The sequence below is a fragment of the Physeter macrocephalus genome, chromosome 15 (assembly GCF_002837175.3).
Source record: "Physeter macrocephalus isolate SW-GA chromosome 15, ASM283717v5, whole genome shotgun sequence".
NCBI lineage: Eukaryota > Metazoa > Chordata > Mammalia > Artiodactyla > Physeteridae > Physeter > Physeter macrocephalus.
Genome location: NC_041228.1, coordinates 22,466,951 through 22,484,949, shown reverse-complemented (window position 1 = coordinate 22,484,949; position 17,999 = coordinate 22,466,951).

Sequence of the window (17,999 nt, the reverse complement as noted above, 5' to 3'; positions counted from 1 at the left end):
TGATACATATTGAATATCATAATTTAGGAAGAGGAGCCTGTAAAGACAGACAACATGGAAGGAGGAAGGAAAGAGACAAACCCTATCTCCTGTAAAGGCATGAGTCATCCAGACCGGAAACCTTAGACACTTGACATCTTTAGCAATACCCTCCCCACAGGGCCCACGTCCAATCATTTGCCCAGTCCTCCCATTGTTCCCTTTCTAAAGACTTTTGTATCTCTTACTGCCTTTCTTTCCATCCACATGGACCCTTCCCAGATGAAAAAGTCATCATCTCCCCCAAGACATCCCATGGAGCTTTTCCTCCTTCCTTTCCCGCCCCCTGTTCATTATCCTACAGAGCTACCAGATCAGGTCATCGCCCTTCTGCATTTTTTATTCCTCATGACAAAAATCCCACAACCCCCAACTGCCAAAAGAAGTACACGAAAAAGGGCGGAGGGCGTTCAAGGCCTCCCATAACCTAGTCCCCAACACCTTTCTGGCCTCATTCTTCACTCCGTTCTTCCACACGGTCCTGACCCACTGATGGCACCCTTCCCCAGATCCATCTGACGTTTCAAATGTCTTGTTTTATCCTTACCACCACCTTCTACTCAGAAGGCTTTGAAGGGCCCTTTCATGCCAGCTCTCCATGCTGAATACCCTGTCTTCTTCTAAGATCAAACTCAGATTCTGCCTTTTGCATGAAGTCTTCCCAAACTCCAAATCAGAATCAGCAATGCAGGAAGTAAGCTTCCATAGGCTCGCTTCTCTCTCTCTAGGTGGCGATTCAACACAGTGACTTATATAATGGTGTTTGGTGACCTAACCACCTCCTCTGCTAAACTGTAAGATCCTTGAGGGCAGAAGACCATTGAGTCATAGGTACTCAGTAACGTCGGTTAAATTGAATTTGGAGGTTGGAACAAGCTCTTTACATTTTACTTAGAAACACACTGTGGAGTGCAAGTTTCAAATGCTCCATGTGGCCTTTTCTTCCTTTCTTTCTGTTCTTTTTTTCCTTAATACATGTGGGCTGATGCATTATGTGCCAACTGAAGCTTCAGGGTGGGCTTCATCTCAGCAGCGTATTTTTGGCACTGTATCAGAGAAGATGTTGGTCCTGCTCTGAAATATTGTCCTCATTATCGTTAACTTTGGGTTCATAATTCCATGTTGCTCTAAAAATAGTGAATTAAATTATCTTTAACTAAATCCTAGGCATTAAAATGTGAGCGTATAGAAAATGAGGCTGAAAGCTGAGAATTCTTAGATGGGAAGGGATTATTTGTAGTTTTAGGAGCCAGAAGTATACATTAGGAAAGTTATAGAAGTGAGGTAGAGATAAACAATCTCTTTAAACATTCACAGTGTTTTTTCTCTATATTGTTTAACATAAAAATATTGAATCATTTTAGCATATGTCAATCTACTGATAGCTATTCATTTTTCCATATACTAAATTATCAAACACATGTGACATTTAATTGAGGGTATAGATCCAAACCTCCAGGTTCTCACAGGGATCACGTTTCACAAGGTCACATGAATCCCGTGGAAGTGTGTGTGTGTGTGTGTGTGTGTACATGTGCATGTGTCTATGAGTGTGTGACCACCTGGTAAATGAAAACTTCCATTTAGTTAACATTCCATCTTGGTGTTCACACAATTGATTCATCCTTGGTGTATCTAGACAATTTGAATGGTCTGGTGTACAGACATCCACGTAGACATGGACAAATGATGAAATGAGAAGTATTAGTTATTACTTTGACTCCAAACTTTGTTCATCAGTACTTGTACACTGCTCAGAGGACAGTAAACTATCAGCTTCTGGAAGGAAGCAACACTCCACATTTTCTCTGCTCTGTGCCATGAGAGGAGAACCACTTCATCACCTGGGCTCCCTTGCAATCTGGATTCTGGAGGGATTTGACCAATGACATCATGAGCTCAAAGAATGGGAGGAGAGACAGTCAGGGTACTTATTCCCTTGACTTTCTCCTGTCCAGCAGCCCATCTGCCACGGATACACTCTCACAGGGCTCCAGTAATAAGCCTTCCCACCCTGACCCCTTGTGATTTTAGGCCCAGGAGCAGCTGCTTCTGGTGGTTTTTAGGCCCTGGATGTTTCACCACCTCTTTTTGTGTCCCTAAACTCTGCCGTTACTTTGTAGATGATCCTTAATGAAACACTTTTCAAATTTTTCTTTGGGTGTGCCTCGTTTTATCTTCGTGGTCTCTGATTAATAAAATCATCTTTGTACCCTAGGGTCTAGCAGAGTCCTTATAATTCAATAAACTATAATTCAATAAAGGGAAACAAATATATGTTGAGTATATCGTGTGCCAGACACTGTGTTAGGTGTTGGGTGCCCAGAGGTAAGTGAGCCGACATGCCCCCCACCTTATGGATTTTATGGTCTAATTAAGTACTTCTTAAACTAGCTTGGGTGCTTTTTTTAAAAAAAGTACAAATGTGTGGGCCTCACCTATTGCATGGAGGTGGGGCCTGAGAATGCATTTAAAATAAGGACACCATGTGATTTTTGTCTTCACTAAAGAATGAGAGTGTGATCCTTTGACTATGCCGTACATTAAATAATTCATTACAACTGCGAAGATACAAAGAAAGACCTTGATAAAGGTTAGCTGGGTGAATGCATGAAGGCATGAACTTTGGGGAATAAGGTAGTTCAGATATGGGGGGGCAAGGCCATTTATTTGCAGTGCTTAGGCACTGGGGCTACTGCATTATCATGGGGTGGTCAAAAGTTAGGGGTAGACAATGCTTTACAAACTGTGATAATTGTCTTTGATCATTGTGCTCTACTGTATTAATTCCCATGCCTTCCTCCTTCTTCCACAGCCAGCATCCACAAATCTGCGGCAGCAGCCCCAGCTGCCGGGTTTCCCCAGCAGAGCAGAGCTCTGCACAGTTGTTGCAGCTTGCTCTAGTCTAGACTCTGGAGCTAGCTCTGTCTGGAAAGAGAAGCACAGAGACTCTCATAGTTCAAAGCTAATTAAGTCAGTAAGATAAACAAGGTAAGACTCCTGGGAATAAGGGGAATTTCTTGAGCCCCAAGAAATTCACAGGCTTAAAGATTGAGAACACTGGTAATGTTTGAAACTTCTAACTATATTATTCACTTCTAACTATATTATTCATCTCTTGCAAAAATATCTGAGATCTTTAGATAAGGGGCATGCCAATGACTACAGATGACAGCTCAATGTGAGTAGCTTTTTATTAAATGATATTAATTATCTTTTTTTCCTATTATTCTTAAACTAAGTTTTTAGACAGTACTACCTAATATGTTCTCAACCTCCTTTAACTTCTATTTTAAAAGCAGTCCTGGGCAAGATCCTTGAACTACTCATGTCACACTATTTAACCAGTCACGCAGAATATCATAGCACAATACATATATGTTCATATACATATATTCACATGTATATTGAGGCCCTTTAAACAAGGAAACATCATCAAACATATCTCCTATTCTGTCTCTCAAACATCAAGACAGATGAAGAATTCAACTACTACTTCAATTATGCTATGAGTTTCTAATTGCTGTATAAGTTAAGAGTCCAGTGCAAATTTGAGGTACTTCAATCCAAATCTTATTTTATTTAAAGAGACATGTCACTTCATATCTTGACCTCATGTTAGGTGAGTAAAGGCAATTCTATCTTTAGACCACAAAAGTAAAAATGAACGCAAAGTAACCATCTAGAAACAACCCCTTCTGTGAGGTACATCTGAACAATGTGTATAGATTAATATACGGAATATGTTCCAAAGATGGTTCAAGTACTGGCTTCAGTTGTTAACTCTATGCTCTGCGCTACTACACTGCATGCACTGCTCAGAATACTATACTGTGATTTTTAATTTCGTTAGTCAAACTTAAAATCTTGCTCAGTGTTTTGTCATGTGTCCAGTATGATACTCTATTGATAGAGCAGAGAGAAGCGCTGAGGATCATTTTGCTTTATGAAGATATTTTATGACTCAACTACATACAAGCTATTCTAACAGATACATATTCCTTAGCCATATTTTTGACAGTGGGTTTCGTTTCTCGTTCAGAATATAATTAGAGGAAAGTTATGTTATTTCTACTGAGGTCATGGTAAAATTTAGCCCCTTTGTGCTGGGCTTTAGGCCTCCTGCTTCAAAGTTTCCTTAGGAAAGGCTATTTAGAGGGTATGCTTCTGAAAGCAGTTATGGAGCACTGACTTTCCATTACAGTGTAGATCCTCCCTCTAATTTTACAAATAAGGAAACAGAGGCCTAGGCAGTGAATGACTGCAATGCTCAAGGACACGCTTAAGTGATAATAATGGCTAACACTCGCGCAGGGCTTGCTATGTGCCAGGCTCTAAGTATTTCACATCTATTAATTCATTTAGTCTGAATAAACACTCTAAGCGGTAGAGTGTTTTCCCATTGTTTCCATTTTATAGATAAGGAAACTGAGGCATATGCAATGACATAGCCAAAGTCACACGTAGTCAGGTGTAGAACTAGCTGGGTCAAGGGTCTAATGCCCCACTATACTATATTTTAATTCTGGTGGCAGAACTGGGAAACAAATTAAAACCTATGATTTTGACTTGACACTTCACCTTGCAAATACGAAGTGTGTGTGTGTGTGTGTGTGTGTGTGTGTGTGTGTGTGTGTGTCCACTTGTGGTGAGCATTTGCTATTTTTCAGCTACCAACAACCTTTCTCTCTTCCCTAGCAAGGTCCACTAGTTTCCCTCTGAAGGAAGAGAAGCCCCCATTTCTAATCCATAATGATGATTCACTGCAAGAAAGCAAGCATCCGACTCTGGCCTTGCTTATCAGAGCTTCACATTCAGGAACCTGACAGAGTCAGAGCCACGGACACCTGGGGGACAACTGGAGAGAAAATCTGGATCTTTCATTCCAACTTGGTCCTGCGAAGATGCGAGGGTGGAGTTCTTGCAGCTTTGTCACCACAGAAGGTTTGAGTGAATGCAGAGAAAACAGACTTTAGACACAGAGAGACAGATTTGGGTTCTGCAACATTGCTGGGATCCCTGAATTACACTGCACCCCAAGTCAGCCTTAACCCCTTAGTTCTCCCTTTTACTTATGGCTTAAACCAATGTGAAATAGTATCACAGAACTGTTCTACTATGGAACGTAAAAAATTATAATTGCATTTCTAGCCATTTATAAGAGAGTCAAACAGATAAATTTTCATGTTTTACCCAAAATTGTATTGCACAGATCGATAAGCCATTTTACTTGCCAGGCTTGGCTCTGTGTAATTTTTGACAGTATTCAACATCAAATCCACCCTCACCCTCGAATGGCAAAGACATGACGATGTTAGAAACGATTTGGAAATGCAGTAGGTATCTCCAAAAACAAATTCCAATAACTGCTGTGAACAATAGCAGAATGTTTGAGATACCCTGTGCTCTCTCAAGCTCTGAGATATTTGTTTGTTTAAATCAGCAGTTGTATTTAATAATCTTAAATTACGTGTCCTTGACTTCACAAATTACTATTATTGAATTAATAGAAGACTGTTTTTTGTGCAATACCCTTCAAAATATGCTGAAGGAAGTAAGAGACTAACTAGGCAAAATGTTTACCATAACATGTTGATAATCCTTCGATATTTGAAAGCATCCATAAGAAGATGACCAAGGAATTCAAAAGTCATTGGTGGCCACAGAATGATGAGGGACTAGATTAAAATCTGGTGCATAGGAAACAAAATTATGGTTATCAAAGGGGAAAGGACGGGGGAGGCACAACTTATGAGTTTGGGATTAGCAGATACAAGCTACTATATATAAAATAGATAAACAAGGTCCTACTGTATAGCACAGGGAACTATATTCAATACATTGTAATAAACTATAATGGAAAAGAAAAGAAAACAATCTGTTCAGTGCAAGAGGTTTACATTTAGTGTTAGCCTCGGTGTGTGAATGATGATTACATATATCACGTCTATAAGCTTTCAGCTCTAAAAGAAGTTTATTGTCCTAGAGATAGCTAGGGAGACAGACTCCAATGATCTTTCTGTTACCATTTTTAATAGGGATTAAATACCAACCCCTTACATTGTATTTCATTATTACTTACTGAACTCTATGCAATGTGGCTCTGATGGTGTCTATTTTATGTTTACCTATAAACACAGCACATATTAAAACATGGTTATTCTGTGACAATGTATGAGACACTAAAAGCACAAGATACCTAGACTCTGGATATTATGCCAATCCTAAAAAATCTGTTAAACAAGTAAAATATTGGAATTATTCTGACCTTCTAATGTATATTTTCCAGCTTACCCATGAAATATGGTTTACAAAAAATAAAACTGTGGTGTGAGACAAGATGCAACATAATCTTACTCTAGTCCAAATACAGTCATAAAACGTTAGAGACCTGAAAGGTTCTTTAAAGTTTCTTTCATCTGATTGTTCCCTCTTAAATGAAACAAATTTAAAATAAGCAACCGTAATAATAATAATAATGATAATAATTATTATTATAGACCATTTACTCTGTGTCAGGCACTGTGTTAAGTCGTTTACTGTCAAAACAACTCTTTGAAGGAGTTATTATTATTCACATTTTAGAGATGAGGAAATTGAGGCCCACAGAGAAATTGCTTGTCCACAAAGATTACATGGCTGATGGGTGACAGAGCTAGGATTTAAATGTAAGCAGTCTGGCCCCAGAGTTTCCCTAAAAAAGCAATTAAGATATTTCATATTATATTTTATACTTAATGATGATATATAATTACTAGGCTAAAAATAATGTTTTCACTCACTAAAAATTAGTCAGTTGTATAAATACTGTGTTTATCAAGTGACTTATTCTTTTTAGAATTAATTTTTCTAAAATAAAGAAATATAAATACTGTAAGTGCTCTTGAGCATTATTTCATTGTCTTTAATGGGTCTTTATTTTTTTACTTGGGCCAAAGTATCAGAAAATCATATAACTAACATGCTCTAAAGTACATGACTGTAATGAATATTTGTACAAGTTCTATAATTAAGATAATTTTGAACCTGGTTTATATTGGCATCACTCAACTAACCTTGCAGGCTAATCAAAGTGAAACATATGTTATGATCCAGTTAAAATCTGAGCCAGATCATGTAACACACTTCTATTCAGAGTATTCTAATAGCTTCCCATAGCATTCTGCATTAAAGCCAAAGCCCTCACTGCAACACTGAAAGAATCCTACCACCTCTCCCTACTTCGCCTCTCAATTAATTTCCTGTTACTCTCACCTTTGTTCCCTCCACTCCAGCACTGGCCTCTCTGATATTCATTTAGTATGAAAACACATTACCTCCTCAGGGCCTTTGCACCTGCTGTTCCCTCTGCTTGGAATGCTTTCCCCATGGCTCTCTCCCTCACTTCACCCAAGTGTTTACTTAAAAGTCAGCTCCTCAGCAAGGCCTTCCCTGGCTACTCAGAATGTTAAATCCCTCTCCACATGTTACACCCTCTTTTCTTGCTTTATTCTTTATCCTCCATGTTTATCAGTATATGATACACTATGAATTTTACTTATTTACCCGATTTGTCTGTCTCCCTAACTAAGCTGTAAGCTTTATAAGTGCTGGAGTTTTGTCTGTTTGGTTTGCTGCTGTATTCCTGCATTGGTAACAGTAACTGGCATATAATAGGTGCTCAGCAATTATTGGTCATATTAATCAGTTAATTAATAGTAGTTGGATGTATTAAATTATTTTAAGAGCAATTTCCATTGCAAATGAGATAAATTGCAATGTCATTAACATGAATGTACCTCTAAGTCCACCTACTTTGAATATTCCATTTTATCATTCAAGTGCTTTAGTTGGCAGCTGTGATAATGGGGATTTTAATTTTATTTATAAAGCATCCAAATCCAATTCATATCACCATCTGCTGATTTTTTCCTCAGCTTTCTAGAACAAGTTAGTGCTCAGCTTGCTGCCAGTTGAATCTAATCAATTGTATATTACTATGTATAAGGCACTGGGCTAAGAGCAAGAAATTCAAGACCAACAAGAACCCATCTGTCATAGAGCTTATGATCTTATAGGGAAAAGCCATTGGAGCCAAGAGTTGAAGCACGAGTGGTTATAGGGCTGTCAGGGTACTTAGTACTTTAAGGAAGAGATGAGGGTAGTGCCCAAAGAGGCCAGAGAAGTGAGCAAACTTGAAAGTTAATCCACATGCAGAATCAGTAGGTGTTTCTGACGGATTGAGTATGAAAAATAAGAGGAAAGGAGGATGCAAGGATGCCTTCCAGTTTATCTACTTGAAGAAATAGGGTGATGGTGGTGCCATTTACTAGGAAGGAGAAGGCTAGGGAAGGAATATGTTTTAGTGGGGCAAGTGCAACCTTTAAGTGGAGAAGTGACATCTAGAACTCATAGAAAAGAGATCCGGGAAGGAAAGAATATGTATATATCTAGATCTAAATCTAGATCTAGATAGATAGATATAGATATATATCTCATCATCATCATTATCATCATCAGTATACAAGTGACATTTCAAGCCATTGAAATAGATCACATTATTCCTGGAAAAATTATAGAAAAGATGAGCACCTAGGACTGAGACTATAGAGATCAACCAGGGACAACAATTTCTTCTCAGACAGAAAAAGGAGATTGGGAAAAAAACAACCCGTGTGAAGGATGAAAAACAAGGGCAAGGTGCAAACAATCCGAGAGGAATGAAACTATTGCAAGTAAGGGAAAGCTAAGAGGTTGAGTTCATAAGTTTGACTGTATGGCATTCGGTTGTTGGAGACCTTGTCACAATCTGTTGCAGTGGAATGATGAGAACCGAAACCATAATGCAGAGAGTTGGGAATGAGTCAGAAGTGAGGAACTGGAAGCAATTTGAGCACATAACCCTTTTAGGATGTTTGGCAATTAAGGAGCCAGAGGCTTGGTTACTTGAAAGTATGGGGGCAAGACATCTTTTTTAAAGATGGCAGATCCATCAACATGTCTGCATGTTCACAGGGAAAGATTCTGTGCAAAGGGAGAGATTGATAAAAGAGGACATAAGGTGAGAAGACAAGTCCTTAAGATTGTGACAGATGGCATATCTGTAGCATATCCTTTTCCTTGGATAGGGGAGGGCATCCATGCCCCCTGGTATCAGAGGAAAGGTAAATATACAGGTATGTGTGTACATTTGATGATGGGAAGCAGAGAGTATAAGAGTATCAGGCAGAGTCCTCAGTTGCAAGCTGACTGGATGATCAGGAAGTAAATAAATTTATTACAAGTGTTCAGTTGCTCAATCATTGGGAGAGCTTTAAAACCAACTCAAAGCTTAGCTTGCAGAAACAACACGTGAACTGTCTTCAGAACTAGACTGATAAAGAAATCTCTGTTGCCACTACTGATCCCAAGATGTGACATTAGCACAGCTGGCACTTTTGCCCCCAGAATCTTGCGCATGCAGCCATCACCACTGTTTCTGCCACCAAGAAAGAAGGAGCATCCCTCCTTACTTCCCTCTTCTTGCCATTATAGCCCCTTAAAGTCTGATGCAGGAGTGTCTGATGGTGGAGGCTGTGCCTTCTCTCCAGGGATACCATAAAAGAAGTATCTCACATGATTAGCTTCTACAAGGAGAGGTTTTTCTTTACTCCTTACAAAGAGTCACATAGTGAAGAGTGGGTTCAAATGTGGGACAGGCAAAAGAAGTATCCCACAAGGATTATCAAGGAAAGACAAAACATACTAATTTAAAAAATCAAAACAAAATCTTGCGCTTCAAAGCTCAAGCAAAGTTATCATACAGCATAATACACGATAGGTATATAAGTTCAGAGATTTTAAGCCAGAAAAAAAGGGAAATCCTTTAGTTACAATAATGTAACAAGTACTTAAACACAGTTGCAGACATTGTAATTCCTGATACTGAAGAGTTTTCTAAAAACAAGGCATTCCCAGTTTTAATATGTCACAGCTTACCCATGATCCAAAAAGAATGCTCACCACTGGTATAGCTGTTACCCAGGTGTTCTTCTGTATTCCTTTTCAGCTCATTAGGAGACAACATTATTCTTTATTCATTTTACTGTTTTTGAAATATTGGTACATGTTGATTCTAAAAAATTCAAGTGCTATAGGAAAGTTCCAAAACAGAATTTAAAAATTCTGAAATCCTACCAATTCATTATATATGTGTGTGTGTGTGTGTGTGTGTGTATGTATATGTATACACATACAAAATTTTTCATAAATGGTATATCAGGCATCTAGGTCCTTAATTTCCTTTTTATACCTGATAAAATGTCCACATTTTCCCATTCTATTTACATCATTATTTTAATGGCTATTTAGAGTTTTCATCTCCTAAATTTTAGATTGTTCCCAATTTTTTACATTATAAACCACACCGTCATGAACATTTCACCCATGTATTGTTATCTTCCTAGGTGAAATTCTTAGAAGGGGGATCACTGGGACACAGGGTACACACATTTTACATTCTGGTACATATTGCCCACATCGTCTCCAGAAATAAAGCACTGATAATAACTTTACCAGCATGGCATAAAAGTGCCCATGGGAACCAAGACTATTTTCAAGACTATTTTGAAGACGCTGGGCAGGGCTCTATAATTTCATACCTTCTGAGGCAGCTAACCTTGATCCTCTAGAGCTGCTGGGTCTCTATAATCAAGTTGCCATTTAGTATTCCTCTCAGATTTTTTCCCTATGTATTAGTCAGTGAAGGAATGTAGTAGCATGTAAAAAGCAGTCAGCCAGTAGCTCCAGACCTTCTTGTGTTGATAAGGTTCAAAATCAAAGTTCATGGGTTTCTGTTCAGCCTGCTTGGCCCCCTACATAGATTCCACATGATAAAATCTCATACAATTTAGTTCCATGAGAGAGCATAGAGTCTAATCTCTTCCCTTCACAGCTAAGGACATGAAAACCCAGAGAAATTTAGTAACTTTCTCAAGTTCACACAGCCACTTATTTAAAAAAAAAAGAAACGGAACCAAATTTAGTTCCTGCGCTATGATATTTTCCCCATCCATTTCTAGGTTAGCTTATGTCATATGAGTTCAAGCCATTCTTAGATATGTCAAGCATTTGGAGAAGTAGGTTATCTCTTTCAGGATTTGACTTTAAGCTATATATCACATGGCATAGCTCTACATCCATGATTTGAGAAACAGCTCTCAAAAATTAACAAATTAAAACCAAAATGTGAATTAACACAAATAACTTTCCTCACAACTTCGCCTAAAACAAATTCTTACAAATAAAATACATTTAAGCATCTTATGGGAATGTGTGACTAAGTCTCTGATGAATATTTCTATAGTGAAACAATAGTATATGACTAGTAATTTTGACCTTCTGTACCTTGGATGTTCTCTCTTGAGATAGTGCTGCATATAAGATAGAGTCAATGATAAATTTTGAGGAAGAGGCGTTAGTTTCACTGATCTTCTTGGTGAATGTTTTTTGACCAATTTCCCCATTGATAGTCTTCCCAAATGTTATAATTTGGTGCCTAATTTATCTTATGTACTACCCAAAGTGTCACAACCTAGTAAGAAAAATTTTTGATTTAAAAAGCTACGTTTTTAGGAGCTGTGTCATCTGAAGATGAAAGACCTCATTTTCACATGGTCCATTGGACCACTTCCGGGTAAAAAAAATCAAATGAATACTTTCCTTTTCAGTGGAAATGTTAATTTGGAGATCTCAAGAGCTTCCACTTCTATATGTTTGCTCTCAAAAGTATATATGATCTCCGCCTTTTAGGAACTTACACACTCAACCCTTGTAATGCAGTTTGGTCAAGAAAGTATAATATATCCACCCTTCACTTATGCAATATTAGCCATTGAAAATCATGTATTCTTTTTTTTTTAAATCACCAGTCAAATATTATCAATAATTATAATGAATCACCTCTATCTTAGATGTGTTTTTCTTTTTTTCAAGTCTACCAACCAAACATTCCTCGTATTCCTTCCACTCCATTTTGGAGTATTACTCACTCAGAATACACAATCCGTTTGCTCAATGATCCAGATTCCACAAGTCAGAGAGGCATATGCAAAGAAAAAGTACATTTTAAAAAAATTATTTATTTATTTATTTGGCTGCACCGGGTCTTAGTTGTGGCACATGGGATATTTGTTGCGGCATGTGAACTCTTAGTTGTGGCATGTGGGATCTAGTTCCTTGACCAGGGATTGAACCCGGGTCCTCTACGTTGGGAGCGCAGAGTCTTAGCCACTGGACCACCAGGGAAGTCCCCCAAAGTACATTTTTAAGTTATAAGACTAAACCTCTCAGTCCCCCAAGCTCAAAACTGTGTATTCATTATCAACCATATCCCATATGAACAAGTCATTAGGCCTTACTGATTTTTTCCTTTATCATGTCATTTATTTCTATCATTTTTCCTTCCTTACAGCCATTTCCCCTCATTAAGGCCCTATCTCATGCCTGTTGGTTTGCTCCATTGTCTTCTTTCTCTAATCCAGATTTACATATTTCTTAAAGAAATTTTTTAAGCCTTTAGTCCACTTGTTCTTACTGAAATCTTCAGTGACTCCATATTGCTTTACCCACAGACGGGTTAACCCTGGTGTGCATTCTGCATCGTATGGCCATTACATTTAAGTCCACATTCATAGCACTCTCTCCAGCTGAATCTTGAAAATAAATCCTTCCTAGAGCCAATGCATAATCTTTGTTAACACAAATTTCAGATCATCCTCTACAAATCAATCTATCTATAGATCAATCAATAAATCAGATGTGATACCATGATATTTACTGCCCTAGACTTTCAGAATGAAGTTTCATCTCTTAATCTAGATTCAACGACTGTCTAAATCTTTCTCCAGCAACTTTCCCAACATTTTTCCCCAGAAACTCTCCATGGACTCTATTCCAACCATACCATTCCATGAAAGCACCTCTTCCTTTCCACCTCTATGACTTGTCTCATAGCATTCCTCCAGTCTAAAATTCCATTCCTGCTCCTGTCTTCCTAACACTATGACTTTAGGAAAGTCCGACTTCTTTGTTACAACATTTACTAGTCCAGGTTAATATATTGTGATAAATTCCATGCCTAAATCTCTAGTCCTTTGGGTCTATATGACTCATATGGTAATTGACCACATGATAGCCTCGACATTTCTTGTTATTTAATCTTATATAATTATTTCACTCTTCATTTCTTTGTGTCTTGAATCGTGAAGTGGGTTGTAGGTTTCTAAACCATATTTTCTCTCCATACTTTACTGTAGCAGGAGTTCACAAATACTAGACAATGTTCTAAGTAACTTTTTCTTTATTCCCATAGGAGGAGAAAATGGTAAAGGAAAATATCAATAACACAAGAATGAAAATCGAGTGGCGAGAAATAAAAGAAAACAAGAAAGTGAAAAACATAACTAAAGTTTAAAAACAATAATAAAATGCAAGCTTATGTGTTGTGCCCGAAGAGGGAGGTCATCATGCTAAAGATAATCTGACCTTTTGGAAACAGAAATCCTATCTGGCGTTTATAAGCAAGAGCATGATATACACTACAGCAGAGAGATGAATTACACTAACTCTTCTTTCCCTTGGAGATATATTATCCAACTAACTGCCTGTGCTCTGTTTAGTTTTATAAAGCCAAATGAGATCATCCATATTCAGGCTTGTTCAACTCCACTCTCTCAAGTAGCAATCAAACAGCTGTCTTCAGTTGCAACTTTGTGACTCATAATACATTCATCCCAAAATGTCCTTGTACATCTTGTAGATCGTATCATCATCATCATAATAATAGTAACATTTAAGCATTGTGTACAGTCTTTTTCATCTTCAAAGCTTGCTTAAATTCTATAATGCAGTGAAAACGTGACAAGTTGAAAAGGTATGGAGGGCTTTATTGTTCTAGGAAAAGAATGTTGGACAGTGCGACCCTGATTACAGTGTGCAAACCCCCGAGATGGTCTACAGGTTGGCAGTGTGCACCCGAAATGATATTTCAGAGCTGAAAATGATCAGGTTGAAATTATCTCTCCCTTCAGTGTAAATAGAACAGAAGTCTTAGCTATTAGAGAAATAGCAACTGATTATACGGTTCATTTCTGAAAGTACAGTACAAAGTTATTGTCTAAGCTTCATCGTATGAAGAAATGAATGTGCCATCCATCATTTTAAAAGCCTATATCCAAGCTTAGATGTTTAGATACTCATCTTTTGGAAATAGTTCTCCATTTATTCAAACTAAATTTTTAGTGTTAGTTACAATGTTATCCTTACCAGTCACCTGAACTGCCTGCCACACTCATTTGTTTGCAGGCTCCTCTTTCTGCGGCTTAACTGACGCATCCTTTTTCTCCTCCAACACATCCTTGGAGCTTCTTCACTATTTTAGTTGTTCTTGGCTCTCAGTCAGAAAAATCAAAATTGCTCTGAATTTCCTCATTTGAATCTCAGAAAGAAAAAAAAAAACAAAACACTGCTTCCTTTTTGGACCTCAGTATATTTCTTTGTGAACCAACTATTTCCCCTCAATTTCTATCATCTACTACCCTGCTTCTCAATTTTCTCTTAAGGAAGCTATAAACTGGTCATCACTATGGTTTCATTGGCCAGACTATAAAAGTTACTAAAAGAGTTCCACCTATTTGCGCTATTGAAATTAATACATAACAAGGATTATTGTAATAAAACATTGTGGGTCATTGGCTTCCCTGAGTCCCAGGTAGACAGTGAGGATTGTGGATGGCAGCCAGCTCTAGAAAGGAAGGTATTTGTGTGATGTTGATCTGTAAATACTGGTTGCCAGCTCTGATGTTGTGGCCCAGAAAAATACTTCTCAGCATCCTATTTTTCCTCCCTACTATTTCCTTTTTCCTTGGGTGGAGGGAACTCTGGGGAGGGGTGGAGAGAAAACCAAAATACACCTCCTTCTCCTGTGCCATTCTCTGTTTATCCAGGAGGTCGGGGAACACATTTTCCCCCTGAGGATCCTTCCTGACCCTTCTGTAGACCCTCAGCAACCTTAATCTGGGTCACGACCCAAGGAAGGGAACCAATGATCTATGACAATTCTTAAGTATCTTTTAGGTTCACCACAGAATAATACATTTTCAGTGATTTTCCACAGACATTTTGCTTTATATTTGTTTAATTTATATCATTATTTCTGTAACCATTTCCAGTTCTTTAGGACGACTCATATTTTAACATATTTCTTACTGTTGACAATTTAATATAATGTTGGCATCCAACTGCAAACTCCATTAATATAGATGCCCTTCTTCAATCGTTAAGAAGCTAAAGGAAAATATACTTGTAATGCCCTTTAAATACCTTTATATAACAAAATATACCCTCACAGAGCATTTTTTTGTATTTTGGTCGCTTTTTCTTTCATGTATTTTTATCTTGTTGCTTAACAAATTCATCAAGAGTTATTTGGGAAGGAAAATTAATGCTTTTCTGAAAGAGGAATATTTCATCTTATGTTTTATCTCATTTGGCATTCTTCTGAGCAATGCTATGTTTTTCCTAAAACAAATTTGTTCTTATACTCTTACTCTGTTTTCTAAGGTTTTATACCTTAAGATTTTTCTTTTTCTGTTCATATCTGTTTGATTATTTTAATCATAAAATTATACATGCAGTAACTCTTCTCATTTTTGAAATACCGTGAAATCATTTACAACGTTTGGATATAGGATTTAGGAGTAATACTCAAAACAAGGGCTAAAGAGGTGCATCAAGTTCTTTCTTTTTCTTTTTTTTTTTTTTGTACATAGTTCATATAGGCTTGGGGGTTGGAATGGGTGGGTGGGTCTTAATCTGCCTTTTGGCATATATGAATCCTTGTTATAATGCGATGTATTATATATGAAGTTTGCTGTACAACATTATTTTTAAAATTCAACTACACATAGTAACTTTTGCCAATAGTGTAATTCTCCTATAAGCACTTCATTATGATGATTAAATTACTTCCCCACAACTTGAGCAAGCATTGAAATTTATATAATGAATATGTAAAGTCATGTTAGCTAAGTTGCTTATGTTTTGCATATGTTCAAAAATATTCCTTGATGTTATCAGTTCATAGTTAAGTATATTAAATATTTATGGTGTAGTGAGCAAGATCTGTAAGGCAATAGAACTGCTTTCTCTAATTTTGAAGGAGAACCTTCACATGTTTCTAACTGGTAAATTAATTTTTTCCATATCTTAAAACTTCCCATTCCCTCTAAAATATGCACTGAGGTACTAGCATTTTTCAAGGGAGTGCTCTGTTTTAGAGAGAGGTTTTTTTTTTTTTGCACATGGTTCATTGATTTGAATATACATTTCAAAGATTTTATCTTTAACCAACATGCAAATTTCCTTCGTTAGGAGTCCAAAATTTTTATAGGTTGTCACTTGTGAAGACATATCTTACTACACTGGCTGAATTTGAGTAGCTCATGGAAACAGAGTAAACATGGTTGTATTTTTCACATTATCAAATTATTTCCATCCTCTCAGGAGCTGTGGCTACAGTCAGTCTTCTTTGGTTCAGAGTCTTTACTTTCTCAGTCATAAATTTTTAGCACAAAAGGCTCTGAGAATCAACAACCAATTGCTCACTTCAGAGTCTTGCAAACTATATTTAACTAAATCAGTAAAGAGAAGATGATGCTGAGCTTGTGTAAGTATACAACTTAAACATGTTTCTTTTATAACAACAAATCAGATAAAATGGCAAAATATATATTCATCGTTAAGATGACATAAACGTTGTGCCTATGCTAAAGAAGAAAGCTAAAATAGAGCTTTTTCTGGGATATCTTGTATGATGACATCTGAATGCATTTCTTCATGGTAGTGAAAAACTACTATATTCAAACAACTTTTTCTAAATATTTAGAGACTGTTCAAGCTATTTTGTCTCTGTTTCTTTCTTTTACTGTTTTTTTTTTGTTTTTTTTTTTTGTTTCTGGTATCCAAAGAATACAAAGTGGTAGTTAGAAATACTTAGAATCAAATAATCATAGAATTGAAAGGAATCTAAAAACTTGACCAATTGCCCAAACTATGTAGAAGTTCCTTAGTTCTATGCAGTCTCTCCCTGAACACTCCCAGAGAGAGACAGGAAAATGATTGCTTCATAAGAGAGACAGATCCATTTTTTTGCTATTTCTCATTGAAAGAAACCTCTTCCCTGGTTTCCTGCAACATCCACCAATTGTTCCTGCCTACGGACTCTGTATCTGCTCAAAACAAGCTATTCACGACTGTGTCCTTCTACTTACATCGTTGAAAATGACTCTTTCAATCTTCTGAAGTCCCTCAGTGGTTTGCCACTCTCAGGTGCCCTTCATAAGCCTTTGCACTCTTGTTTGGACAGGCTTCACTTTGGCAGCATCCTCCAAATGTTGGTGCCTCCAAAACTGGAAATGAGAAGTGTCACGATGAGCTCTGATTAGTTGTAGGTGCAACGGTAATACTGTTTTCCTTCACCTGAGATTAATAGACCCTACCATGTTGTCACCATTTTAGCATCGCTCTCACCCAGCCGCCTAACACAGCATGTTGGCAATTAAAAACCACAAGTCCTTTTCAGACAGCTCTTGATATATACATTTTTATCTCTCCTGAACTAGTAAATAATTTTATCACCTAAAATACCCTACTGCTTTGGTTTAAGTTGTTTTTGACAATCATTTTAGTTAATAGTGATTTGTAATGAAAATTCAGAAATGAGGTGAGTTGGGCAATATTTGTTTTTAGGTTACCCATGAAGACTTCTAGTATTACTGCATTTTTTTCTTACTTACTTATAAGCCATCTATTTGATAACATAATCTTGAATTTGACTGGGGGCTGACAAGTTAGCCAACATGTAGTTGATGCAATTTGCTTTTACCCCTTGCAGAGAACTGGGATATTTTCACATCTCCAGTCTTTTGGCACCTCTTCTGTCG